This window comes from Callithrix jacchus, chromosome 8 (assembly GCF_049354715.1).
Source record: "Callithrix jacchus isolate 240 chromosome 8, calJac240_pri, whole genome shotgun sequence".
Classification (NCBI taxonomy): Eukaryota; Metazoa; Chordata; class Mammalia; order Primates; family Cebidae; genus Callithrix; species Callithrix jacchus.
Window position 1 is genome coordinate 118258590 of NC_133509.1, and position 27738 is coordinate 118286327.

The window sequence follows — 27738 nt, forward strand, 5'->3', positions numbered from 1 at the left end:
GTACTTCAGTAGAGATAGATCCTGTCATTCATAGTGAGAGGACAGTAGGGGATAGCTGGGGCCTCTGTGCCAATGGTACTTCCTGGTCCAAGAAAGGATCTGGTTAGAAAGGAAGTCCTATAGAATCCAGTCCGTGGTGTCTGCCTTTTCTTCCAGTAAGCAAACTCAGACATTCTGAGCCTATTGTACACTCATTTCCAGGACACAGGAATGAAATGAGCCCCTAGGACATCTCTATTTATGTCTCTACTAATGGCTGTTTTCTTGAGCAACGTTGTACCACATTCTTCATGTTAGGAAAAGGAAAGTATATTTGCTATGACCAACAGAGGACAAAGCTCATTTTCTAATCCAGTCCAGTATACCTAGAGTGAGTTGGGTATGAATAAGAGGGACAGTGAGTTGGAAGGTTGACAAATCTGATTTGAAGTGTTTGCCAGTTTTTATGGTTTAAAACACCCTTGTTATTGCTAATTTCAAGTTAACACCATAACATCACTGAATGAAACATTGGAAAGAGCTACACATAATGAATTCATTTGCTGGTATGAGCTAGATTCATTGCACCACTGGTTGAACATATGATTTTTATACCTGAAGGGGCACTGGTTAGATTTAATCAGGGACATAAATGTAAATTGGAACAGGCACAGGGGAATGGGGACATATAAATGCTACAATTTTAATAGAACAGAAACATTTAAAAGACATTCAGGAAATCTTCCTCATGATATAACCCAAGGCCTTCGATTCATTGGTTTGGTTGAAGTAGAAACCATGTATAAGACTTATTCTTAAAGGGTTTTATTTTTTAAGGGCAGTTTTAGGTTCACAGCAAAATGAAGAGAAAGGTACAGAGATTTCCCACATATCACCTGCCCTCACATGCATAGCCTCTCTCCTCAATATCCCCACCACAGTGGTACACCCAGTAAACTGATGAGCTCACATTCACACATTATCACCCAGAACATATAGTTTACACTAAGTCTCAGTGTTGAACTTTCCTTGAATTTGGAAAAATTTGTAATAACACATATCCACAATTATAGTATCACACAAAGTAGTTTCATGGCTCTAAAAATCCTCTGTCCACCTCCTATTGATTTCCTTAGGTCCAGCAGCCACTGGGGATCTTTTACTGTTCCCATACTTTTGCCTTATTAAGATGTCACACAGTTGGAATCATATAGCGTGTAGCTTTTTCACACTGACTTTTCATTTAGTATTATGCATTTAAGTTGCCTCCATGTCTTTTCATGGCTTGATAGGTTGTTTCTTTCTAGCATTGAATAATATTTCATTATTCAGATGTATTACACTTTTTTTTTCATTGACCTGCTGAAGGGCATGTTGATTGCTTTCAAGTTTCAGCAATATATATATTTTTAAAGCTGCTATAAATATCCATGAGCAGGTTTTTGTGGACACAGGTTTTCAGTTTCTTTGGGTAAACAGCAAAGATCACATGATTCCCTCCAGCAAAGAGTGAAAGTTCTTGTTGCTCCATATCTCCCTGGCATTTGGTATTATTGTAAATGTTCTAGATTTTGGCAATTCCAACAGGTATGTACCAGTATCAATTGCCTTTATTTGCGCATCTGTGACATATGAGATGGAGACTCTTCACAGTTTTATTGCCAGCTTCATAATTTCTTTTGTGAAGTAACTATTAAGGTTTTTAGCCTATTTATTTAATTTTTTTCTTACTGTTGAATTTTTTTTTTTTTTTTTTTGCCAATCAGTTTGAGCTTTATGAGGTTGCTCAGGTTAGACTTGAACTGATGACCTCGCCTTCGTGAGCGCCATGACCTCCGGCGGGAGCCACTTTGGACCCCTCTTACTGTTGAATTTTAAGAGTTGTCTGTGTATTTAGGATAATGATCCTTTATCAGATACTGTTTCTCCAAATATTTCCTTTCAGTCTACAGCTTGTCTTTTCATTCTCTTGATGGTGTCTTTCACAGATTTGAAAATTTTAATTTTAATAAAATCTAGCTTGTTAATTCTTTCTTTTCTAGATTGTGCTATTGGTGTTATACCTAAAAAATCATCATCAAACCCAAGGTTATCTAGATTTTTACCTAAGCTATCTTCTAAGAATATGATAGTTTTGCAATTTACATTTATTTCTGTGATACATTATGAGTTAACTGTTTGTGCATTATGTGAAAGATTTGAATCTATATCTCGATTTATTTTATCACATCTAGATGTCTGGTTATTTTGGTATTGTTTATTGAAAAGACCATCTTTTCTTCATTGTGTGTCCATTGCTTTTTTTTTGTCAAAGGTTAGTTGACTGTATTTGACTAGGTCTATTCTGGGGCTCTCTATCCTGTTCCACTGACCCATTTGTTTATTCTTCACCCATACTACACTTGCTTGATTATTCTACCTTTACATGAATTTTGAAGTTTAGGAATGTCAGTTCTACAACTAGTTTTCCTTGATACTTTGTTGACTATTCTGGGTCATTTTCTTTTCCATATAAAATTTGAAATCAGTTTATAAATATGTGAAAAATAACTTACTGGAATTTTGATTTTGTTTTCACTGAATCTATAGATCAAGTTGAGAAGAACATCTTGACATTATTGAGTCTTATCTATAGATGTAGAATGTTTTTATTTAGTTCTTTGAGTTTTTATTACAGTTTTGTAGGTTTTGTCACATGATTCTTTTACCAATTTGGTTAATTATATCTAAATATTTTATTTTTTGCATGCTATTGTAAATGACATTGTATTATTAATTTCAAATTTTACTTGTTTATTTCTAGTATTTTGTATATTAACCTTATATCCTGTAAACTTGCTATAATTGCTTATTAGTTCCAGGATATTTTTTGTCAATTTTTTCAAATGTTTTACATAGACAATCATGTCATCTGTGAACAGAGACAGCTTTATTTTTTCATTCTCAGCCTGTATACCTTTTAGTTCCTTTTTTTCCCTTGTATTGCATTCAGTAGTGTTTTCCTTAAGATGCTGAAAAACATTGGTGAGGGGGCATTCTTGACTTGTTCTTGATCTTTGTGAGAAAGCCTTGAGTTTCTCACCATTAAGTACATTATGTGTAGCTTTTTGTACATATTATTTTTCAGTTGAGAGCGCTCCCCTTCTATTTGGAATTTGCTGAGAGTTTTTTAAAAAATTTATTAATGAATGTTGGGTTTTATTACATTCTTTTTCTGCATCTATTGATATAATCATATAATTTTTCTTCTTTAGCCTGTTGATGTGTTGGGGCACATCAGTTGATTTTCAAAGGCTGAATCAGCCTTGTGTACATGGGATAAATTATATTTGGGTGTGGTGAATTATTCTTTTATGCTTTGTTATATTTGAATTGCTAATATTTTGTTGAGGATTTTTGCATCTTTGTTCATGAGAGATATTGGACTGTTGTTTTGTTTTGTTTTCTTTTCTTGTAATGTGTTTGATTTTGGTGTTAGGGTAATGCTGGCTTTATAAAATGAGTTAGGAGGACTTCCCTCTACTATCTTCTGAGAGATTTTGTAGAAAACTGTTTTAATTTATATTCAAAATGTTTGGTAGAATTTACCAATAAACCAATTTGATACCAATATCTTCTGTCTTGGAAGGTTATTGATTAATTATTTATTCAATTTCTTTAATAGATACAGCTGTATTCACGTTGCCTATTTCTTTTTGGGTAAATGCTGGCAAATTGTGTTTTTCAGTGAATTGGCTCATTTCATTCAGGTTATCAAACCTCTACACATAGAGTTTTTCATAATTTTTTTTATCATTTTCTTTTTTAAGTTCAAAGTATGTGTAGTGATATTCCCACCTTCATCTCTGATAATAGTGATTTGTGTGCCTGCTCATTGTTTCTTAGCTAACCTGGTTGGAAGCATGTTGACTTCATTGATTTAAAAAAAAATAGCTTTTGGTTTCATTTATTTTACCTATTAATTTCATGTTTTCAAAGGTATTGATTTTTGCTATAATTTTTGTTATTTTCTTCTGCTTACTTTCAATTAATTTGTTTTTTCTTTCTAGTTTTCTATTTATTTATTTAGATGGAGTCTCACTCTTTCACCCAGGCTGGAGTGCAGTGGTATGATTTCAGCTCACTGTAACCTCCACCTACCAGGATCAAGTGATTCCCCTGCCTCCTCCACTTCTTAAGACTACAGGTACCCACCACCATGCCTGGCTTAGTTTTTATATTTTAGTAGAGACAGGGTTTCACCATGTTGGCCAGGATGGTCTCAATCTCCTGACTTCGTGCTATACCAGCCTTGGATTCCCAAAGTGTTGGGATTACAGATGTAAGCCACCACACCTGGCCCCTCTTCCTAGTTTCTAAAGGGGAAGCTTTGGTGAATGATTTTATACCCTCTTTTTCTCTAATATTTACATTCAATGCTGTACATTTTTTTCTAAGGACTACTTTCACTGCACCCACGAATTTTGATACATCATGTTTTTATTTTCATTTAGGTCAAAATATTTTTAAACTTATCTTGAGATTTCTTGTTTAACCAATGTGTTGTTTAGAAATGTGTCATTCAATCTATATCTTTAATTTTTTTCAGCTATTTTTATTTACGTTATTGAGTGATTAATTCTACTGTGGTCTGAGAGCAGGCATTGTATGATGTATATTCTTTTATATTAGCTAAGGTGCATTTTATGGCCCAGAATGTGATCTGTTTTGGTGAATGTACTATGAGAACTTAAAAAGAATGTATATTTTGCTGTTGTTGGATAAAGTAGTTAGTTTACAGGTATCTATCACATTCAGTTGATTAATGGTGCGATGAGTTCAGCTACGTCCTTACTGATTTTGTGCCTTCTGGGTATATCCATCTTTGATAAAACTATGCTGATGTCTCCAACTATACTAGTGAATTCATGTATATCTTCTTGCAGTTCTGTCAATTTTTGGCTCACATATTTTGACATTCTGTGGTTAGGTGTATGAGGTTAGGTATTCTTATATCTTCTTAGAGAATTGACCTTTTTATCATTTTGTAATACATTTCTTTTTCCCTGATAACTTTCTTTACTGTGTAGTCCACTCTGTCCAAAATTAATATGTTACTTCCACTTTTTTTTTCAATTGGCATAGTCCATATAAGAATTTGATGAAGATTGTAAATTAGCTCTTCTTTGATTTGGAATCATTAATGGAGTTTCTTAGAATAGAAAAAATAGTTGAATTTTTTTTTACCCAAATTTCCCTTGAAGTGACTTTTCTTTAATTTCTAATACTTAGAAATTAAACTTTGAAGCTATCCAAAGCCTAGTAATTCATACAATATCTGGATATTTGTTTGTGGGTTTGTTTTTCTCAAACTGTGAAGTGCCTTTTAAGAATTTCTAATACTGCTAAACAATTTGTCTTTTGTCTTCATTCTTCACTTTGGCTAGACTGAGTTCCTATTGCTTGTAACCTCACATACTCCAAGTAGTTTGCGTACTGAAGATGTGAGTAGGAAGTTCTTTAAAAAAAAAAAAACTTAAGAGTTTATTTATGGAAACAACTGTCCTATTCCAGCAAAATAATAATAAAAAAAAGGTGTTTCCAGGAATAATTTTACAGACTAGAATTAAGTCACAAATATCTGAAGATATTTTTCAAAGCTACAACACTAGATGATAACAGAAATGAGCTTCAAACCAAATTTCTCTTCTGTACTTTTCTACTGGACTGTCTTGTATCCACCTGATCACACATCTTAATGTTACATCCACAGATGGCAGTGTCAAGCTAATTTGTTCATTATGTATGTTTCATAGATTCAGAAAATCAAACAAAGCTGTTTTTAAGTTACGTTATCTACTGTTAGGAGGTTCATGTTCTCAACAATGGAAGAAAAAAATTCTGTGAACTTTTTTCTTCATGGTACTCCACATAAAATTCAGTACACATGTCTTCAGGAGAGATAAGTTTTCCTACACATTTATGTATATATGAAATGTTTGTTATTGGTTTTGCTAGACTATGTTCTAAGACTTGGACACATCTATGAATAACTCTTAAGAATAGATTGTAGCAAAAAATGTTTACCCCTCTTCAATAAGACAACAAAGTGTTTGACTTTTAATATCCAATCTGAAATTTCTCTTGAAATGGTTACTGGAGATCTACTTGGATCAGGAAAATGAAAACAAATGAGTTGTCATTTGAAACTTTCTGGTATATCTCCTGTGTGGTGGTGGAAAGGGTTACCTATTAATGGAGGCCAGCCTCTAATCCACATTTCTGGACTGGTTGAATTGATCTAGTAAGGGTCCTGAGCCGGGTTAATGGAGTATGACTTTTTTTCTTCTCTCTCAAGAGAGGCAACAACTTCAGTGAGTATGAATTGTGTCTGCTCTATAAATTCAAACTCTTCCATAAATGTACTTTTAAAAGGCCATAAAGAAGAATAAATTGGGGAAAATTTGGAAACTTATATTTTCTCTCAAATATGCTGTATCTCCAACTAGCTTTTCAATAATACAGGTGTTATTTTCTCTATCTGATGATTTCTTTGGGTTATTTCTAGAGTTCAGGATTCCGGTCAGGAAACTTGATTTCTTTTTTTGTTATAAGAGTGCCCATTTTCAGTTACAGTGTAGTTGTTGGACAAAGTTAAAAGTATGGCATACATAGTGTTGGGTTTTAGAAACAGCCAAATGTCTATATTTTATTGCATAAGGATGTAAGCTGAATTGTACCCTTTAGGGTACTTTGGCAATATTTGTGTTGCTGTTTTGAGGAGAATCAGTATAAAAGGCTAAGTTCTAACTGACAACATTCTGCTGATCTTTTCAGAAGTAAAAATCAAAGTGAAAAATAGACTGGCATCATGTGTTACATAAAAAGGGTGAAAAGAAAGCAGGGCATCAGCAATATTATCTCATAAAAAGAGTGCGTTGAAAGCCAATTAGTTGGACCCTTATATTATTTTTAATATATATTATCTATATTAAAGCGAAATTGTCAATGAAGCTTTAACATAGCTGATAAAAATAAGATGGATAGTAATTGAAGAAACAAAAGAAACTGATGACCTCTGTTATTTAAGCCCGTACAAATCAAAAATAATCCATAGCAATTTGCTGTTCAGCTGTTTCCTCTGTGATTCGTTTCTAGAGATTACAAGCGCAACACACTTTCAGATGCAAGTAGCATTCAAAACGCAGGGTAGAGTCTGCATTCAAAATGGTCTAAAACTGATATGTCCTTGTATCATACTAACATGATTTTTTTTAAGATTATATTCAGATAGGTTCCTTTACATTGACCCAAGTAATACGACTGACATTGAAAAGCTTTTTGATGACAAAAATTAATGTGATATTTTCAGTATATTTTAGTATTATAAAAGGATTTGTTTTGTTTTCCTCTTAATATTAATATTACTGTTTATTATTATGAATATAATCAATATCTTTAAATTCTTTATAAGAAGTTTTAAAATACAGGAATATATAAAATGATTCATATAATTTTACTCAACTTTAGTTACTAAAGTAATGTATATGTGACCTCAATTTATACTCAGAAAGATTTTCAATGTTAGCATAATTATCATGAGATTGCTAGAAAATTTGAGCCTGAGAGACGTTAACTAATGTTTATAATTTCACGCATATTGAAAGAGTTGCAGATATAATTAAACAATGATATTCTTATCATCCAAACAAAATTTCTATTGACAACTTAATGTGTTTCCTGTGTGTGTATGTGTTTGTGTGTGTGCTCTACATTAGGGTAAAAATACATAAATTTGTTACTTTTTTTTCTTTTTATTATATGATGTTTACTTTTTATAATATGATGATGTAAATATTCTTAGTAAACATTACTTTAAAAAGGCGATTGAAGTTCTATTATTTGTCTAAGCCACCATTTCTTACCTATATTGCTTCTATTTTTTCCCCCGCATGTTTGACTCATAAATAAGACTGTGAGCCAGGTGCAGTGGCTTAAGCCTGTAATCCCAGCACTTTGGGAGGCCGAGTCGGGTGGATCACAAGGTCAAGATATCGAGACCATCCTGGTCAACATGGTGAAACCCCGCCTCTACTAAAAATACAAAAAATTAGCTGGGCATGGTGGCGTGTGTCTGTAATCCCAGCTACTAGGAGGCTGAGGCAGGAGAATTGCCTGAACCCAGGAGGCGGAGGTTGCAGTTAGCCGAGATCGCGCCATTGCACTCCAGCCTGGGTAACAAGAGCGAAACTCTGTGTCAAAATAATAATAATAATAATAATAAGACTGTGATGAGCATCCTTGCACTTTATCTGTTGTTCAGTTCTCTGACTTGTATGAATGACTGGACAAAGTGGCAAAAACATTTTCCATGTTTATTATAAAAGGGTAATGTAGAAGATTTTTAACAGTACTCCTGTACCTTATACAAAATACATAAAATGATGAGCATAACTGAACTGGGAAGAAAGTAAGAGAAAGCTCAGACACTAAATTGACTAGATACTATGAAACCAGGGTGATCAATGGACATTAATGTGAGTGGTTGTCCAGAGAGGCACTGTCAGTTCCTGGTGGTCAATGTTTTAGATTTCATGAACAGTCTACACAGAAAGAGAGACAAAGCTCAGCCCTCTTTTAAGGCAGGAAGTTTGGACAGGCATGCCTGTTTAAAGATAAAGCCTTATCTTTAAATGGTGTGACATCCTCATGCCCCTCCTTGCCAGGAAGCCTGTAGAAAATGCTTATAATTTTGTTCTGTGTCAGAGAGTAGTGTGGCTTTCTTGAGAATTCCTGCTCTAAACTACTTATTGTAAGGGTTTTGAAGGCAGAATTTATATTGCTTGTATAGCTCAACTAACCAAGATGAATTTAAAGTTGATTTAGGATTGGCAATGTCTCCAAGGAACGTGGTATAGTCCAAGCTTATAATCTTTCTGTAGGAAACATGCAAGGGTCAAAGGAGTGGAATATTTAAAGATAAATTTCCATAGATCCTGAGTTTGAAACTAACTAATACTACATCACAGAAAACAAGTCACTACAGAGAGGAATTAGTAATGAACAATTATATCTCTACCACTTGATATGTTGGAAGGATCAAATAGAGATTACAAAAATAAGAATGTTCAATATGTTTTTAAAATGTAATCAAAAATTAGAAAAAACAAAACGCTGCACAAAATGGCCAATAAGAAAAAGAAGTACTTTTACAACTATTGATTTTAAAAGAAAAACTTTTAGAAATAAAAATTATAGTGATTAAAATTAAGAATTCAATGTAAAATTTACTGCTTTAAGAGAAGCTGAAGGGAGAATGAATAAATTATAAATAGATAGAATAAAATATCTTTCAAATTGGGTATAAGTTGCCAAAAATGTAGACAATTTACAGAGTCTCAAGTTATCTAGGATGTAAAATTTTTAAAAATTATTTCTGGATCGCCAGAAAGAGACATTACAGAGACAGGGTAATAAGATACCAGTTGCTGGGCGCAGAGATGATTCTTTTTTTTGTTTGTTTTTTGAGACGGAGTTTCGCTCTTGTTACCCAGGCTGGAGTGCAATGGCGCGATCTCGGCTCACCGCAACCTCCGCCTCCTGGGTTCAGGCAATTCTCCTGCCTCAGCCTCCTGAGTAGCTGGGATTACAAGCGCACACCACCATGCCCAGCTAATTTTTTGTATTTTGAGTAGAGACGGGGTTTCACCATGTTGACCAGGATGGTCTCGATATCTTGACCACGTGATCCACCCGCCTTCGCCTCCCAAAGTGCTGGGATTACAGGCTTGAGCCACCGTGCCCGCCAGAGATGGTTCTTGACCAAAATCCAACACATTGATGTACCTCCTTCAGAAATTTAAATTGGAAATCAAAGATGTCAGCATTGATCTCTCTTGTGTCATAAAGCATGGAAATGTTAACTTGTAAAGTGTTGGTAAGAGTTTTTACATTGTAAATTAAATTAACTATTGCCTACAAATGTTACTAAGCTAATCTTTTGTTTCCTCAGATATAAAATTAGGGTAACAGTTAAGTACATAATGCTTCCAAGCACATAAAGGTAATTATGTTACTTGGTATATTAAACTAGACATTATAAGTGATCACTAACTATAAGCTATTACCAAGGCTGTTGCTTAATCTACATGTTTTTACTGTTCTTTTCAAATTAAAGATGGTAACATCGGAAATACCAAAATGCAGAGACAGAGGGTTATTCTTGAGACCCTTAGAGCAATATAGATCTTTGGAACTAAGGAGAATGAATTCTTTATACTATCATTTTTTTTCTGTTTTAAAGAGCTCAAAAGAGCTCTTGTCACCTGGGATAAATATGTCCCAAGTAATACAATTATAGAGTATCATTAAAATCAAATAAAGTGTCCATCAACAGATTATGAATAAGGAAAATGTGATATATATAACCATACATACATATGTATCTGGATATGGATACATATGTTTCTGGATACATATGTATGTATACACATATACACAACTGAATACAACTCAGACTTAAAAAAGATATCTCGTCATTTGTGACAACATGGAAAAACCTGGTGGACATTCTGTTAAACCAAATAACACAGGCACAGAAAGAAAAACAATTTATAATTTCTCTTATATGTGGAAACCAAAATAATCACATTCATAGAAGGAGAGAATAGAGTGTTAGTTATTAGCAGCAGGAAGTGGAGGGGAAGACTCCAGAAATGTTGGTCAAAGGTTACAAAATTTTATATAGACAAGAGGAATGAGTTCAAAAATGTGTTGTACAACATAGTGACTATAGTAAATAATTATGCATTGTATGTTTTCAAAATGATAAGAGAACAGATTTTTTTCTCATTACAAAAAGTATGGTATGTAGGTAACATATGTTAATTAGCATGATTTAGTCATTCCACTATGTACATATATTTCAAAACATCATATTGTATGCTACAAATATATACAACTTTCATTTCTCAATTTAAATAATTTTTAAAAGAAGACTATAATTTAAACCCCCCCTTAGACACATGATGTATTAGGAAGGGAATTTGGAACATCTACATAAAACAGTGGTTACTCCAAAGAAGAAACATTATATCTGAGAGTTGCTTTATAATTGGTTATTGGAAGCATTAACCAAAACTCACTGTTCCTGCTTTCTCTGTTCCAATATAACTTGCTAAAAAGAGCTTTAAATTTAAAGTAGAGCACAGACCCTCTCTAAATAGGTAATGATTGAACTTTGTTGTTCTTCTTCTTGTTTTAGGGTCTTACTGTCATCCGGGATGAAATACAGTGGTGCGATCACTGTTCCCTGCAGTCTCAACCTCTCAGAGCTCAGATGATTCTCCCACCTCAGCCTCTAAAGTAGCTGGGACTACAAGTATGTGCCACACCTAGACAATTTTTTTGTGTTGCCCAGGCTGGTCTCAAACCCCTGGATTCAAGCAGTCTACTCACCTGGGCCTCACAAAGTCCTGGGATTACAGGCATGAGCCACTACACCAAGCAAGGTAATGATTAACCTAAAAGTAATTGATACAGTGGCATCTTGATTCATATGATATGTATTTATCAGTTTTGTCTATTATAAGAGGACAAATAAGACAGAAAGTTGGTAGTCAAGTCATTCAAAACAAGACAGTGTCTAATTTGAAATTATAAGCATTACAATGCATGAGAAAAACCAAACACACTTGAAGATAATTTTCATGAATTCACACTGGTGAGCATTGAAGTTTACCTTTATTGACACATAAAAAGTTATTGTAGATTGTTATGACACATTATTTCTTGCTGCCTTTTTTTCTCTTAATGACTTTCCCAAAACAATGTGATATAAATTGTTACTAGCATAAAACACATTCCAGCAATAGATAAAAACAGTTTCTTGGCTGGAAGAAGCATATATTTCAACACCTGCTTCAGGCAGAATACATTGAAATTTATGCCCTCTATTGTTATTTGAGTAATGCTATTTCTGTTGTTTCTCTCTGGGGAACTACAATCCTAATATCTTAATTTTTCAGACATCAATATTAGTTTTATGAGTGAGACATAATTGCGAAACTTGCTCATAAGGTAAAAACTAAAAAGTCTTAATAAAATAGCAAAATCAGCAACTTGAAGGAGTTTTCAGACTTTACCATGGATAAATCATATACTCTCTTTAAAAAGTCAATAAAAAAGAGAAAGCATTTTTTTTCATATCAGTTGATTTTCCATAGGCTTAAGGCCTATACTGCACTATAAATTAACTAAACAAAGATATTTTAAAAAACAATTTTATAAAATAAAATAAAAAAAAAACAATTTTATAAAATAGCTTTGTACAAAGCTATGTTTCATTATTTAACATATCAACAGATTGTTTTAAATGCTATCTTACAGTAGTTTCTGGAACTATAAAAGAAATACTTCATCATCATAGACCTCATTGGAAGTCTTTACATGATTCAGACGATACATACAATGTAGGAAGTGTTATGGGTAAGAGTGTTTTGAGGGGTATTTGTAATGGTTGTGGATAGGTCAGATAAAATTTCCCAGGGTGGATAATATCTACACTGCTTGAGTAACAGTTAGTCCTATGATGTTACAGAGAACCATGACTACAAAAGCTCAGGGCTTAGAGAGAACCTGGGAGATTTTGCCAACTTCAGATACTTTTGCCTGGGTTGAATGTGGATGTGAAGGAGAGAAAATTGATGAGGAACACCTGATGTTACACATCATGTACCATATTAAAGAGATTGGATTTATCTGAAAAGCTACTGGGAGTTAACAAAGACAGGCTTTAATAGGGGACACTGATGTGTTCTGATTTGTAGCTTACTCTGGTAACAATATCAAGAGTAGATGCAGGGCATGGTGGTATGACAGTTGTTATATCAATTATTGCAATAAATGACAAGGGCCTGAATTTCAACAAATATGAAATGTCAGTAGGGGTAGAATTTTCTATCAAAAGTAATTAGACTTTCCAACTATGCTTAATAAATTTAATATATTGAATAGCTTACAGAGAATGAGTGTGTAGTAGATAAAATGTGGAAAATACAGATCAGTAGTGCATGTATTTATAAAGATATATTCTTCTCAGTCCAAGGATGAATATCATTTTGGCCAAAACCCATTACCAAGCAGCTGTGTGACCCCCATTTAATTCGGTAGACTTGGTCTGTTTAATTTAATTTACCTGTGAGGTAGGGACACTTATTCCTCTTATAATCATGAAGAAACTGAGTTATATAGTGGTGTCTGAGTTTCCAAGGCTTCATAGCAGATCCTGGAATGAAAACATGTCTATCTTCAGAGACAATGGTTGTAATAATTTTGCAATACGCCCCTTCTTCTAATTCAAATATTTGGAATGTTTTGTCTACAACTATAGTTAATTCCACACAAAAGCTGAAATTACTAATAGTAGGTAAGATGTTCACGAACTAAGTGATTGAATCCTGGCTTCTGCGAAGCCATTAGGTAATAGACACCGACTTCACTGCAGGTGCCATGGGTGCACATTTGCAGCTTAATGACCAAAGAGGGCTGATGAATAGTCATGGTGGCAATCATTGCTACAAGGAAAGGAGATGGAAATGAGGACAGACTGCTGTGATGGGAGACAGAGGTTGGAAGCACTGATATCATCAATATTAATGCCAGTTGCAATGTGAGCTCAGTGCCAGGGAGGCCAGTGAAGCAGGCACCCATGAGAGGCTCATAGACACATCTGATCATCAAAGGGCAGATGTTAAATGTGATTCAGGGGAAAGTGAGAGGAAGTGTTAACAATGGCACAGATGAAGAGATAGGCTGATACACATGGTGAAAATTGTCAAGCACAAGCATTATCTTGGAGGAAAGCAGAGCAGAAGGGAGAGGAATTTATTTCTCAAAATTCATAATTTTATTTATTAGTCAAGCCAGGCACAAGAAAAATTAAATAACAAATATTTAGACATATTCATAAACCCCAAAATTAATCAAAATGTCAAAGCAAGTGATTTATTTCAAAGGAAATACTGTGGTATTATCATGGAAATGTGTCTTAAAAACATCTTTATTGATTGAAGAAAAAAATAAACATTAAAATGGCAAAAATGTCAATGTTGACATTCTTTTTGTACATATATCCATATATCTGTAGATCATCTTATACAGAGAGCTTCTTCTTATCTCCTTTGAACCTTTGTGTTTTGCTGCTAATGGAGGCCAGCAGGAGTTTAACATCAGTGAGTGGTGAAGTGGAAGTTAAAAGACGTTGTTAAACTGTAGATTGTAGAACTCTTTCTGTAGTGGCTCAATCAGTTTACCTGTTAACATAAAAGATCCCTATTTCAAAAACTGCAAAACAGTATGTAATAGTGTGCCTGAAAGCATTAAAATGTGTTTAATTTTGACCTTCTTCATCACTTCCAATTGAGTAAACAATTTTCCAATACTGCTAACAGCACCACTCAGTAATATCACTGTAACTAGTACAAGTCGTAGTCCCAGGCCAAAAGTAAAAATTTCTTAGGATGTCTAATCTGTAGTTGCAGGAGCTAGTAATTTTCTACCTGAGAGAAATATTTTAAAAGCAAAACTGAAATGACCCTCTCAACTATTCACAACTGGACACCCAAAAGCTAAATTATCCTCCACATTGGAGAGGAACTCTGCCAACACTGAAAATAAGAAGTTGTGAAGACAGGACTTATAGGAATGTTTAGAATTAAAGCAATTGTGCTTTTTCATACAAGACACACATCACATTTACTTGATATAAATAAGAATAAATGAAATACAAGAAGAAGAGAAATAATTACTGAAAAAAGATGATGGAATATAAAGATAAAATATAAGGATTAAGAGTAGTGAAGACATAGATGTGAGGCTTTCATAAACAATATATTATATATAAAACAAAAAAGAAATACCGGGATGGGGGAAAGAAGAACAAGACTTCGGCAGCTTTAGATCCTAGTATTGCCCTCAATTTTGCCTTATCAACTCCTGTTCTCTATACATCTCACAAGAGCTTCTAATTTAGTCAGGTTGATTACCTCCCATAAAGATTTTCTATATCCTCACCTGGAATAGCGTAAGACGTTAATAACTATTTATAGAGCTAAAGAACAAATGTAGCCTGAAACAGGTCTTCTGATTTCTGTACTTACAACTTTATTTCTACTTTTCACCTTTTAAGTTGTCTTCTTGAATATTATTCAAATGATTCCAGATTCCTCTAAAAGTTCTTACCTATTTTTAGACATTTTGGGGCAGTTTTAGCCCCAAATAATTTATCTTATAAAATTAAATATTTTTGTTTTATTAATGTAACAAATTATATACTGTACAAGAACATTTTAATAGTTATTTTGTGCTACATATGTATACAGGCTTCTATGTTTGTATATGAGTGCTATGGTCTGAAAGTTTGTATACCCCCAAAATGTATTTATTCAAACCTAATGTGATGGTAGGTCATGTGCATTGGACCATTATGAATGGGATTAATGCCCTTATAAAAGAGATTCCAGAGAACTAGCTTAACCTGTTCATGTGAGGAAATAGTAAGAAGATACCTCACTTATACTTCTAAAAGAGAAATTGTACAAGAGTTACTCATTTGTATTAAATTTCTTAATCTCAGTTACCTACTATTCTGACATTTTAGGAAGGAGGTAACTTTTTAATGATGGATAAATTTGTGCTGGTGTTTTGGATCTTATGATGCTGAACATGTTCTGCACTGGTACTAATGTCTAATATAATTTTATATTTACAAACATACCTGCTACCCAGGGATTAATTTAGACCATGTCAACTGTTGACCCCTCTTGAGACTGCAACATACGCACTCCTGAATCACTGTGTTGAGATTTTCAAGTATCTAACTCATTTCTGAACATGTACCATGTTTATAAACATCTTGATTTCCAGCAACATACTATAGAAAACACCTGCTATTAAAAACACTTCACAGCTTCTACTCAGTGTCACCCATTGCTGTTGTGAGAGATAACACAGCAATATCTGGTAGGTTGCAAGCTTTCAAGATAGCCTGAACTTAAAAAGCTGGTCCATTAGTTGTATCTGATGGATATAAATTTGCCTCCTAGTTGACTTTCTGTCAAGAGCTAAAACTGTGAACCTAACTTTCTCTTACTGGTGGGTAATAACTGAAAATAAAGATTTATTTTCATGCTCAAAAAAAAGAAGATACCATCTTTTAACCAGGAAAGGGGCCTTCACCAGACACAAAATTTGCTGGTTCCTTTATCTTAGACTTTCCAGCCTCCAAATCGGTGACAAATCATTTCTGTTTATGAGTGACCAAGTCTATGGTATTTTGTTATAGCAGTTTAAACAAAGATAATTTATGTATATCTATTCAATGTCATGACAAGTTTCTTGAAAATCAGGAGTAGATTACTATATATTTTGTATATTTACCCTTAGTGCCCAGCGTATTTTTGTGTCATTATATGAGTACAGAAAAATTGAAAGAATCATTCAATAACCATTGAAACAAGGGTAGAAATCAAAAAAAAGAAAAGCTCTACGAAGACAAGTTTTAGACTCTTTTGTATGTATTACTTCAGGAAATTAAAGAAAGTGATTATTGAATAATTTTTCTTCAAATTAAGTTAGAAGAGAAAATACTGATAATACTGCAACTACAAATTTGCTCAGCAAAATATTTACAATGATACTTCCTGTGGTAAGAGGGAACTCTTTCTAAAATTGGTACTGTAAGCAGTTAAGTAAATTAAACAACCAAAACATTCAACTATTATTTTATCTTGATGCATCAGACATTACATTAGCTTGTAAACAAATAATAAAAACATTTTTGTAAATTTTGCTTTTGTTTTCTTATATGATATATTCATTTCATCAGATATAATGCATACATTAGGTTTAACCCAATAAAATGAAAGAATGGTTGGGTATAAATGAACAAGGACCAAGAAAATGAGAGCGATGACATCTTTTTTTTTTTTTTTTAATTTTTTATTGGATTTTAGGTTTTGGGGTACATGAGCAGAGCATGTAAGACAGTTGCGTAGGAACACACATGGCAGTGTGCTTTTCTTTCCTTCTCCCCTTCACCCACATTTGGCATTTCTCCCCAGGCTATCCCTCCTCACCTCCCCCTCCCACTGGCCCTCCCCTTTTCCCCCCAATGGACCCCAGTGTTTAGTACTCCCCTTTCTGTGTCCATGTGTTCTCATTTTTCATCACCCACCTATGAGTGAGAATATGCGGTGTTTCATTTTCTGTTCTTGTGTCAGTTTGCTGAGGATGACGTTCTCCAGATTCATCCATGTCCCTACAAACGACACTAACTCAACATTTCTGATTGCTGCATAATATTCCATGGTGTATATGTGCCACATTTTTCCAATCCAGTCTATTATCAATGGGCATTTGGGTTGATTCCAGGTCTTTGCTATAGAGAGTAACTGTAAACAATATCTTGAAAGTTAAAAAGCAATGTCTTCATTAGAAAAAACATAAATGCCTTCTAACAGGGATAGTTATGAAAAACAAGCTGAATCACCATGTATGACATAAGAGATGCTCAAGGTTGGATAACCTGTTGCTGCAGAAGAATGAAATAAATCTAAGAATATACTTTGATTGAAACTCTGTGGAACAATTTGACTTGTCGTACTCCCACTGACCTAGTGGCAGTTTAAGCCATTCTGTTCTCCAATCGTCATAGAAAATCTGAGCGTTTTTATTTTTAAAATCTGAGTTAAATTTATTTTTAAAATTTATTTATTTTACTTTAGATGCATACTATATCTGGCATTGAAAATTTGAGATTTTTTCCTCATAGAAATTTGTTGTGAGTTGAGAATACTAGGCTGGTAGAGAGAGGCATAGGGATGACATTATAGTATTTCAGCAAACTGAAGAGTGTCAATCACAGTGTTTATGAACCAATTGACATTAACAGCCCAATTTTCTTTGTTAGACCAGTAAAAGCCTGGATTACTTCCTTTTCCTGTTGCAGGAAGCTTATCATGCTCCAAGGACATCCTACAAAAATCTGAGCTTGCAAGAAAATTTTCAATTCTTTATGATGAGATACGAGTGGAGAACAATGATTTTATATCTTTGGGGAGAAAACTAACATAAAACAAGTTGATAAAAACAATTGAATTAATAATAATAATAATTAATGGCAAGCAATGAGCTAGTTCCAATTTATTGTTTTACTTCTGGTGCTTACTATAAGTAATCCCCAGAAAGGGAAGCAACAACGAGATAGCATTTAAGTTCTGATACTAAGTAGTAAAGATCTAACACCACCAAAGTGCACGTGCAAAACCTAGACGAGGTGGCTGTCTCCGCAAATATATAGGCATCATTGTAAAGATGCAAGAATCATAAACCTCAGAGAAATTTAACTTCACCCCCTCAGAATAAAAGATAAAAAACCAATAATGCTCCAGCAATGGATCGCATCCAGAAGAATTGAAGATCTCTGAAATGTCTGACAGATAATTCAGAAATAATTGGGAGAATCACAATAAAATATGAAAAAAAACTAAGTAAAATTTTGTAAACAAAACAGAAACAAAATAAGATAATGGAGAAAAAATAATAATTAAAAAAAGAAATCCCAGAAATGAGTAATATAATAAATGGACAAAAAAACTCATTAGAAATTTTCAACATCAGACTTAGTCAAACACCAGAAGAATATATGAGCTTAAAGACAGAACATATGAAATTACCCAATCTGAGGAGAAAAAGAGAAAAGAAAAAAAAAAGAGTGAAGAAAGCCTATGAGGAATATAGGACACATCAATAAATTAATATCCACCTACTATGAATTCCCAAAGGAGATGAGAGACCAAAAAGGCCTTGAAAGCAACCTTAAAACGGTGACTGAAAATTTTCCAAATCTGGAGAAAGACGACAGCATTCAAACACAGGAACCTCAGAGGACACCCATGAAATTCAACTGAAAGAGGAATTTCCCAGACAAATTATAATTGACTAGTAAAATTTTTCTTAAAAAGTAAGAATAGTCAAGACATCAAGGGGAAAGACACATATCACATTCATTGGAGCCCAAATATGGCTTTCAGTAAATTTCTTGGTGGAAACCTTACATATCAGAAAAAAGTGGGATGCTATATGCAAGGTGCTAAAAAAAAGAAAAAATACACCTGTCTGTTAAGGATATTGTACACAGCAAAGCTAATATTGAAACAAAAAAGAGAGATAAAGACTTACTTTCTCAGATAAACAAAAGCTGAGGGAATTCATCAACAGCAGGCCTATATTACAAAATATAGTGAAGGGAGTTCTTTGATCTGAATGAAATTGAAAAGGACACTAACATGTAACAAAGAAACAGCTAAAGGTATTAAATTCACTGGTGAAAATATAAAACAGACAAATTCAGAATTGTTTGACACTCTAATTGGTGTAAGTAAATCACTTGCTTTTAAGTATAAAGACTATAAGATAAAACTATTGAAAAGATGGAAACTGAACAACTGGCTCTTGAATGTTGATTGGATAAACAATGAAATAAAGTCAGAAATAAAGAAGTTCTTCGAAACAAACGAGAATGAAGACACAACATACCAGAATGTCTGGGACACATTTAAAGCAGTCTCTAGAGGAAAATATATAGCAATAAGTGCCCACATGAGAAGAGTGGAGAGATCCAAAATTGACACCCTATCATCAAAATTGAAAGAACTAGAGGAGCAAGATAAAAAAAACTCAAAACCTAGCAGAAGACAAGAAATAACTAAGATCAGAGCAGAACTGAAGGAGATAGAGACACAAAAAACCCTTCAAAAAATCAATAAATTCAAGAGCTGGTTTTTTGAAAAGATCAAAAAAATAGACCACTAGCCAGACTCATAAAAAAGAAAAGAGAGAATAACCAAATAGATGCAATAAAAAACGATAAAGGGGAAATCAACAAAGATTCCCCAGAAATTCAAACCATCATCAGAGAATATTACAAACAACTCTATGCACATAAACTAGTAAACCTGAAAGAAATGGATAAATTCCTGCACACTTGTGTCCACCCAAGCCTAAACCAGGAGAAAGCTGAAACTATGAATAGGCCAATAACAAGGTCTGAAGTTGAGGCAGCAATTAAGAGCCTACCATACAAAAGAAGCCCAGGTCCAGATGGGTTCACAGCTGAATTCTACCAGACCCACAAAGAGGAGCTGGTACCATTCCTTCTGAAATTTTTCCAAATAATCCAAAGAGGGAATCCTTCCCAAATCATTTTATGAGACCAACATCATCCTGATACCAAAACCTGGCAGAGGCTCAACAAGAAAAGAAAACTTCAGGCCAATATCCATGATGAACACAGACACAAAAATCTTCAATAAAATACTGGCAAGCTGATTGCAACAGCACATCAAAAAGCTTATCCATCATGATCAAGTAGGATTCATCCCGGGGATGCAAGGCTGGTTCAACATACGCAAGACTGTAAAAGTAATTCACCACATAAACAGAACCAAAAACAAAAACCACATGATTATCTCAATTGATGCAGAGAAGACCTTTGACAAAATTCAACAGCTGTTTATGCTAAAAACCCTCAATAAACTCGGTATTGATGGAATGTACCTCAAAATAATAAAAGCTATTTACAACAAACCAACAGCCAATATCATATTGAATGGGCAAAAACAGGAAGCATTCTCTTTGAAATCTGGCACTAGACAAGGATGGCCTCTCTCACCACTCCTATTCAATATAGTACTAGAAGTTCTAGCCAGAGCAATCAGGAAAGAAAAAGAAATAAATGGTATTCAAACAGGAAAGGAGGAAGCCAAATCGTCTCTATTTGCAGACAACATGATAGTATATCTAGAAGACCCCATCATCTCAGCACAAAAACTCCTGAAACTGATAAACAACTTCAGCAAAGTCTCTGGATATAAAATCAATGTGCAAAAATCAAAAGCATTCCTATACACCAATAACAGACTTAAAGAAAGCCAAATCAAGAACGAACTGCCATTCACAATTGCTACAAAGAGAATAAAATACCTAGGAATACAACTAACAAAGGATGTGAAGGACCTCTTCAAGGAGAACTACAAACCACTGCTCAACGAAATCAGAGAGGACACAAACAGATGGAGAAGCATTCCATGTTCATGGTTAGGAAGAATCAATATCATGAAAATGGCCATACTGCCCAAAGTAATTTACAGACTCAATGCTATCCCCATGAAGCTACCATTGACTTTCTTCACAGAACTGGAAAAAACCACCTTGAACTTCATATGGACCCAAAAGAGAGCCCGCATAGCCAAGTCAATTCTAAGCAAAAAGAACACAGCGGGAGGCATCACACTACTGGACTTCAAACTATACTACAAGGCTACAGTAATCAAAACAGCATGGTACTGGTACCAAAACAGAGATATAGACCAATGGAACAGAACAGAGGCATCGGAGGCAACACAACATATCTACAACCATAGAATCTTTGATAAACTTGACAAAAACAGGCAATGGGGAAAGGATTCCCTGTTTAATAAATGGTGTTGGGAAAACTGGCTAGCCACATGCAGAAAGCAGAAACTGGACTCCTTCCTGACACCTCACACTAAAATTAACTCCAGCTGGATTAAAGACTTAAAAATAAGACCTGGCACCATAAAAACCCTAGAAGAAAATCTAGGCAAAACCATTTAGGACATAGGAGTAGGCAAGGACTTCATGACCAAAACACCAAAAGCATTGGCAACAAAAGCCAAAATAGACAAATGGGACCTAATCAAACTCCACAGCTTCTGCACGGCAAAAGAAACAGTCACTAGAGTGGATGAATCTGGAGAACATCATTCTCAGCAAACTGACACAAGAACAGAAAATGAAATACCGCAAATTCTCACTCATAGGCGGGTGATGAACAATGAGAACACATGGACACAGGGAGGGGAGCACTACACACTGGGGGGGATAGGGGAGGGACAGCCCGGGGGGAGCTGGGGAGGGATAGCATGGGGAGAAATGCCAGATGTGGGTGAAGGGGAGGAAGGCAGCAAAACACACTGCCACGTGTGTACCTATGGAACTATCTTGCATGTTCTGCACATGTACCCCAAAACCTAAAATGCAATAAAAAAAACTATTGAAAAGAATAATAACTGCAACAATTGGTTACAGGTATAAATGAAACCTCAAAAAGAAAATATATGATGTCAACTTGAAGAATTTCTTTTCAATGCTTTTATTTGTGATTAAAGTTAAGTCATTATCCATTTTAAATCTCATTATAAGATTTTTTATTTTTGTAATCCTCATGGTAATCTCAAAGCAAAAACCTGTAATAGATATACTAAAAATAAATAGCGTAGAATCCAAACATGCTAACAGAGGAAATCACTTAACCACAACAGAGTAAAAAGGAAGAAATGATTTACAAAACAACCAGAAAACAAATACGAAATATAAGCAGTAAACCCTTACTTATCATAAATAACCTTGAATGTAAATGAAACAATCCAATTACAAGTGATAGAGTGAGTGGCTAAATGGATTTTAAAAAGATTCGACTACCTATTGTCTACAAGAGGCTCACTTCATTTATAAAGATTTGCATACACTGAAAGTAAGAGATAAAAAAATATATGCCAGGAAAATCAAAAACAAAGAAAAGTAGAGTAGCTATACTTAGACAAAATAGACTTTTAGTCAGGAATAGTAAAAGAATTTTAAAAAAGGCAAAGAAGACCATTATACAATTATAAAGGGGTTGATAGAAGATATAACAACTTTAAACATATATGCATCTAAACACCAGAATACCCAAACACATAAGACAAATATTAATAAACCTAAAAGGGTAAGTTGGTTGTGACATAATAATGTTAGAAAAGTTAAACACCCTATTTTAAGCAATGAACAGATTATTCAGCAGAATTTTTTTAAAAATTGAATTTAAATTTTTCTCTAGACCAAATGAACCTAACAGATATTTATATAACATTTCATCCAACAGCTGCACAATGCACAATTTTTACAAAAGCTTATGAAACATTCTCCAAAATAGACCATATGTTAGGTTACACAATAGGTCTGAACATATTTTTAAAAACAAAAACCATATCAAGTATCTTCTCTGACCACAATGGAATAAAGTTTGAAATCATAACAGAAGGGACATTGGAAACCATATATATTTATGGAAATTAAACAGCATGTGCCCAAACAATGAATGAGTCAAAGAAAAAATTAAAAACAAAATTTAAAAATTCCCTGAGACAAATGAAAACGGAAACACTTATACCAAAACCTATGGAATACAGCAAAAGCAGTTCTAAATGAGAGGTTTATAGCTATAAGCACCTGCATAAAAAAGTAGGAAGACTTCAAATAAACAAACTAATAATGTAACTCACAAAACTAAAAGCAAAAACAAACCAAAGCAAAATTAATATGAGGAAAGAAATAATAAAAATCAGAGTAAAAATAATTGAAATTGGGCCAAAAATGCAAAAGTTCAACAAAACAGTATTTTTTAATAAACAAAATTGGCAAAAAAATTTGCTTGACTCAGAAAAAAAGACCCAAATAAATAAAATCAAGACCAAAAGGAGATTTAAAAGAATCGACAGAATTACAAAAGATTATCATGAATATATAAAAAAGTGCCTACATATTGTAAAACATAGAAGAAATGGATTCATTTCTGGACTCACACAACCTACCAAAATTGTGTGAAGAAGAAATGAAAACCTTAACAGACCACTAATGGGTAATAAAATGTTTGAAGCAGTAATAAAATGTTTCCCATTAAAGAAAAGCCCAGACCTGATGGCTTTACTGCTTAATTCTATCAAACATTTAAAAAACTCGTACCATTTCTGCTCACACTTGTCCAAAAAACTGAAGAGGAGAGTATACTTTAATTAATTACACAAGGCCAGGTTTATCCTGATATACAAAGCAGACAGGAACTCAACAATGACAAAAAAACTACAGAGTAGTACCTATGATGGACATTAAACACATTAAAAAATCATTCATTATGATCAAGTGGGATTCAGCCCAGTGATGCAAGGATGCTTCAACATATACAAATCAATAAACATAATACATCACATTAACAAATCATCAGCACATTGCAAATCAAAACCGCAATGAGATAGCATGTTGACCCATTTAAAATGGATGTTATAAAAAGTTCAAAAATAGTAAATGCTGGTGAGGGTACAGAGAAAGATAGACACAATATTTTATTTCTGACAATTTGGCGCTTCCTCAAAACACTAGAAATGGAACTACCAGACAGGTATAGTGATGCACAATTGTAGTCCCTGCTGCTCAGGAGGTTAAGGCAGGAGGACGGCTGGAGCCCCGGAGTTCAAGTATGAACTAAGTTGTGATCACACAACCGCATGCCAGCCTGGGTGACAGAGTGAATCCCTGTTTCTATAAAAACATTAAAAATAGATAAAAATAGAATGACAATATAATCCAAAATTCCACCACTAGGTATATAGCCAAAAGAAAAGAAATTAGTATATATTAAAAACATGTGCTCTCCCATGTTTATTGCAACATCATTCATAGTAGTCAAGACATGGAATCAACCTAAGGGTTGATCAGTTGAGAAATAGGTTTTGCAATATACACAACGGAATATTATTCAGCCATTAAAAAATGTAATGTTGTCATTTGCAGCAACATGGGTGAAATGAGAGGACACTATATTTAGTGAAATAAGCCATGCATAGAATAACAAATAGCATACATTCTCACTCAGATGTGAGAGCTCAGACGTTGGTCTCATTGGAGGTAGGGAGTAAGATGATAGTTACCAGAGGCTGGGAAGTACTGAGTGGAGGGATAAAGTGAAGTTGGTTAATAAATACAAAAATACAATTAGAAAGAAGTAAATTCTAGCCTTTGCTTGTGCAGTTAACTGACTTAGTTAGCAACAATTTATTGTACATTTCAAAATAGTAAAAAATAATATTTGGAATGTTCCCGATATAAAGGATTGGCAAATATTCAAAGCAATATTGTTGATAGATAGTGAGTGATATTTAGCCTAATTACTCTGGAATTATTATATGTTGTATACATGCCTCAAATTATTACATGTACCCCATTAATATATATATATAATTATTATCAATAAAAAAATTACAAATAGAGTAAGTTAAACACATCAAATGTGGTAATTTTTTTGCTTTTATAGTAATACTAAACAACAACAATGATTTTAAAAAGCACTCTCTTTGATTAACCTCTGAGGATGTTTGAAGAAGCACCTCATTATTTTGAAAACTAATAAATAAGGGAATATTAAACATTGCATCATTTTCTATATAAACTATGCCTTAGGGTCAGCAAATAGTTGGTGATGAAATGTTTTTTTCTTTTCGAAGTTTTCCAGCTAAATTTTGGAAAAGAAAATACATAATTAAAACAGTACAGAAGAGAGGGACATAGTTTAAATAACACCATATGTAGTTAATCATTAAAATTGAAACCATCACAAACTATAGTAGGAGAAAAACCAACCAATTTGCTCATCAAGTAAGTTGATAGAACAAAGATGAAACATGTTCATTGAGAAATGTGAGAAGAACATCCACCTATATCTTATTTGGATTGTAATTCAAACACATACACACACACACACACACACACACACACACACTCACACACAGACACAGACAGACACACATGAAATCTGGGAAATGGGTCATTCACTATATAAAAAATATTGTCATTTTTACGTGTTCTGCTTGGGGTCTCCAAGACCACTGCCAGACTAAATGATTTGCAAAAAAAGATTTCACAAGACTCAGAAGTGTTATTATATTTACTATTATAATTTGTCATAGTGAAATGATGCATGTAAAAACAGCAAAGGGAGAAGGCTTATGGGGAAACATTAAAAGAAACCAGGCACACTCTTCCAGGAGTGCAGTCTTATTCTAGTGCAGTCTTAAGGACACACTTAATTCTCCCAGTAATTATGTGTGACAGTATGTGCAAAGTTTTACAACTCAGAGAAGACTTCCTGAGCTTTGATGTCCAGGATTTTTGTTGGGCATCAGTTCTGTATGTATGATCTAATCTCTTCTGACCTGAAAACTGATCTAAGCTATCCAACCTCCAACAACAGGTGTTCACATAAATTATAGTGTTAGTATAAATTATCTGATCAAACTGTTACTGCATGGCCCAAAGCTTCAAGCATACAAAAATTCTTGTCTTAAGAAGAATATTCCAAGGGTTTAGCATGCCTCTTCCAGAATCCAGCCAAGAACCCTTCCTAAAGACAGATCTTTCTTGAGAATGTGTGGGATTTGAGCAAGCCAAGCATGCTGAGTTGTCACTTCATTGCACAGTTGTGATAATAACATTTCTATTATGTTCAAAATAACTTTTATCTTTTAGAGGTTATATCACAATATTTAAATATAAAATATGATGCCTGGGGTTTGCTTCTAAATTATATCATGGAAAAAAAGGAAGTTTGTTAGATTTTAGGTAAGATTGTTCATAATTTGAATTGCTAAAGCCTTGTAATAAATACTTGGGGATTAATATATTATCCTCTCTACTATAGATTTGTAATTTTCAATAATAATTTTAAAGTATACATAAAATACAGTTAAACTTATAAGACTCCTATGGGTGAAGTTGAGCACCTCACTCCTCTCCAAATTAGAAGACTGGAAGTTTACATTCTGATAGATTAATGGAACTTAGAACTGAGGAATGGCACACTAGGAGGAAGATGTTTTGTTTAAAAGAGGAAAACTGATGAAAGTCTACTATTTAAGATCTAATATCTAATTAATGAATACTTTTAAGTTATTAGATAGGTAAACAAGGGGTGGGGGAAAATTATTAAACAAATAATTTAAGAAAACTTTCCAGAACTAAAGAATATATTGCATATGGTATCTCGAAAATTCAAAAAAAAAAAAAAAAATCACCAAGCATATGACTTTTTTTTTTTTTTTGAGACGGAGTTTCGTTCTTGTTACCCAGGCTGGAGTGCAATGGCGTGATCTCGGCTCACCGCAATCTCCGCCTCCTGGGCTCAGGCAATTCTCCTGCCTCAGCCTCCCAAGTAGCTGGGATTACAGGCACGCGCCACCATGCTCAGCTAAGTTTTTGTATTTTTAGTAGAGACGGGGTTTCACCATGTTGACCAGGATGGTCTCAGTCTATTCACCTAGTGATCCACCCGCCTCGGCCTCCCAAAGTGCTGGGATTACAGGCGTGAGCCACCGCGCCCGGCTGCATATGACTTTTTAAATGGCTGTCTGTGCTAGATGCAGCAGTTTAATTTTTATTTTAGAAGAAATATGTCAACATCTTCCACACAAAGTTAAGGATTTTCTCCAAAACCTTACTTTAAGAAGAAGAAAAAGAAGTAGGAGGAGGAGTAGAAGAGGAAATCAATTCTTTTTCATGTAGTTTTGCTATCCACACTTACATAATATATAGTCTGAATTTTACAAGGTCAGCTAGATGTTCACAAGGTAGAAAAACTGGAATGCATTTGAGGGAATGTATTCTCTTTCTGGGTCCAAAGGGGGTGTAGTTTTTTTTTTTTTTCTTTTCTTTGGAGACGGAGTTTCGCTCTTGTTACCCCAGGCTGGAGTGCAATGGCGTGATCTCGGCTCACCGCAACCTCCGCCTCCTGGGTTCAGGCAATTCTCCTGCCTCAGCCTCCTGAGTAGCTGGGATTACAGGCACGCGGGCCACCATGCCGTGCTAATTTTTTGTGTTTTTAGTAGAGAC

The 27738-nt window shown here is 34.1% G+C and overlaps 1 long non-coding RNA gene across 3 annotated transcripts in view; it reads left to right on the plus strand.

Annotated features, from left to right (window-relative positions):
- Positions 1 to 27738, plus strand: part of LOC118145000 (uncharacterized) — a 139006-nt gene that overhangs the window by 51920 nt on the left and 59348 nt on the right. For all 3 annotated transcript variants that reach the window (XR_013521738.1, XR_008474523.2, XR_013521737.1), the window contains exon 3: positions 11222 to 11468. This is a non-coding gene — a long non-coding RNA (uncharacterized LOC118145000). The remainder of the gene's footprint in view (positions 1 to 11221; positions 11469 to 27738) is intronic.